Raw genomic sequence first — 1,985 nt, forward strand, 5'->3', positions numbered from 1 at the left:
CCGACCCGCCCCTCCGGCCCCGCCTCCGCGCCTAGGCGCACTCACTTCCCCTCAGTCATCTATCGCTCGGCGCTCGTCCTTTTTCTGTGTTCAGTGCGTCGAGCTATTCGATCATCGCGCGCCTGCGCCATTGGGCTGTCAGTCAGAGGTGGCGTGGGGAACGCCGGGAGCGGTTGTCGCGTGCGCGGAGCTGAGGTAAAGCTGCGGGTTCTGCCCTGCCAGGCCCCACACCAACTGGCTGGCCCGAGTGAGCAACCCGATAGGTGCCCTAGGCCCCCACTATCTGAGGGAGGTGGATTTGCTGAGCCGCCTCGAGGCGGACCCGAGTGGGTAGGCAGGAGTGCTGAACCCCGAAGTCTCCAGGTCGAGTCGAGTCCCTGCTCGACGCTACAGTGTAGCCAAGTGTCAGAACTACAAAGGAGGTTGGGGAGAATACCAGCCAACCACTTATGCAACAAATGCAGAAACAGATTCGGGGAGGGTAGGTTCTGCTCGAAGTCACAACCAGTGAGCCCCAGCTCCAGGACAGATGCCTTTAGCACTGTGCCTAAACTCTTTCTGCTTCATTCCCTTGTTAAATAAGATCCAGGAGTTTGGGGTGTCTCGTGCAATGTGACAATGTAACATGAGACACTAAGGCTTATTTAATTGTTTGAGTGTAGGACGATGACATACAGGAGGATTACGGTAAGGTTCCTGTCCTTAGGTAGCACACAATAGGATGACAAACCATTTGTTATACAGTATGTATGTATGTATGTATGTATTTAGAGACAGTCTTACTCTGTCGCCCTGGGTAGAGTGCCAGGGCACCATCATTAGCTCATAGCAACCTCTGTCTCTGAGCTCTGAGGTAGGTGATCCTCCTACCTCAGTCTCCAGATTAGCTGGGACTACAGCCTCCTGCCACAACACCCGGATACTTTTTCTATTTTTAGTAGAGATGGAGTCTAGCTCTTGCTCAGGCTGGTCTCAAACACCTGCCTCTGCCTCCCAGAGTGCTAGGATTACAGGTGTGAGCCACTGCTCCTGGCCAGCTTTTATTTATTTTTAATCTGCTTACTTCTGGAGAATGCACTAATGCTATGATGGAGGCATGTCTGAGATGCCGTGAACAGTGCCTCTAAAGATGGGTAGGCTAGAGAGACTAGTTGCCTTGATTCTCATCACTCATAGTCGTGACTGTGAAATCCAACACTCTGCCTAGCAGTATCATAATTAGTATATTAGTGATAATTATTCTTGTTTCCTAAGTTTCCTTTTTTCACCCAGACCCTCCCTGAGAGCAAGAACCACAGATCCTAGTGAACTGGGTTCTGATACCTTTGTGTGCATATTTAAGTTTGACTCTTACACAGGGTTGTTGTGAGGCTCCCAACATTCCGTAAACATCCCCATTCCATAAACACTGACTGAGTGCCTGGCATCTGACTGGAGATAAACAATGATGACAAACACATAGTCCTTCTAAGAAACTAATCATTTTATTTTTAATATAATTTAATTCTATTTTTGAAACAGTCTTACTCAGTTGCCCTGGGTAGAATGCTGTACTGTGGTGTGATAGCTCACAGCAACCTCAAGCTCTTGGGCTCAAGTGAACCTTCTGCCTTAGCTTCCCATGTAGTTGTAACTATAGGCGCTTACCACACACCTGACTAGTTTTTCTGGTTTTGGGGTTTTTTTTAAGAGACAGAGTCTCACTTTATTGCCCTTGGTAGAGTGCCGTAGCATCACACAGCTCACAGCAACCTCCGACTCCTGGGCTCAGGCAATTCTCTTGCCACAGCCTCTGGAGTAGCTAGGACTACAGGCACCCATCACAAAGCCCGGCTAGTTTTCTGTTGCAATTTGGCCAGGGCCAGGTTTGAATCTGCTACCCTCAGTATATGGGGCTGGGGCCCTACCCACTAAGCCACAGGCACCACCCTAGTTTTTCTGTTTTTGGAGATAGGGTCTTGCTCTTACTCAGGCTGGTCTTGAAC

General features: G+C 49.5%; 1 protein-coding gene across 1 annotated transcript in view; it reads left to right on the forward strand.

Annotated features, from left to right (window-relative positions):
* Window positions 1–148: 148 nt before the first annotated feature.
* The window catches only part of EIF2B3 (eukaryotic translation initiation factor 2B subunit gamma), a 102,617-nt gene continuing 100,780 nt past the window's right edge, over window positions 149–1,985 (forward strand). The window contains exon 1 of the mRNA XM_012812347.2: window positions 149–195. The gene's annotated coding sequence lies outside the window, so the exon portion shown is untranslated. The remainder of the gene's footprint in view (window positions 196–1,985) is intronic.

The sequence above is a fragment of the Otolemur garnettii genome, unplaced genomic scaffold, assembly GCF_000181295.1.
Source record: "Otolemur garnettii isolate 467f Iridium unplaced genomic scaffold, OtoGar3 scaffold00202, whole genome shotgun sequence".
Taxonomy (NCBI): Eukaryota; Metazoa; Chordata; class Mammalia; order Primates; family Galagidae; genus Otolemur; species Otolemur garnettii.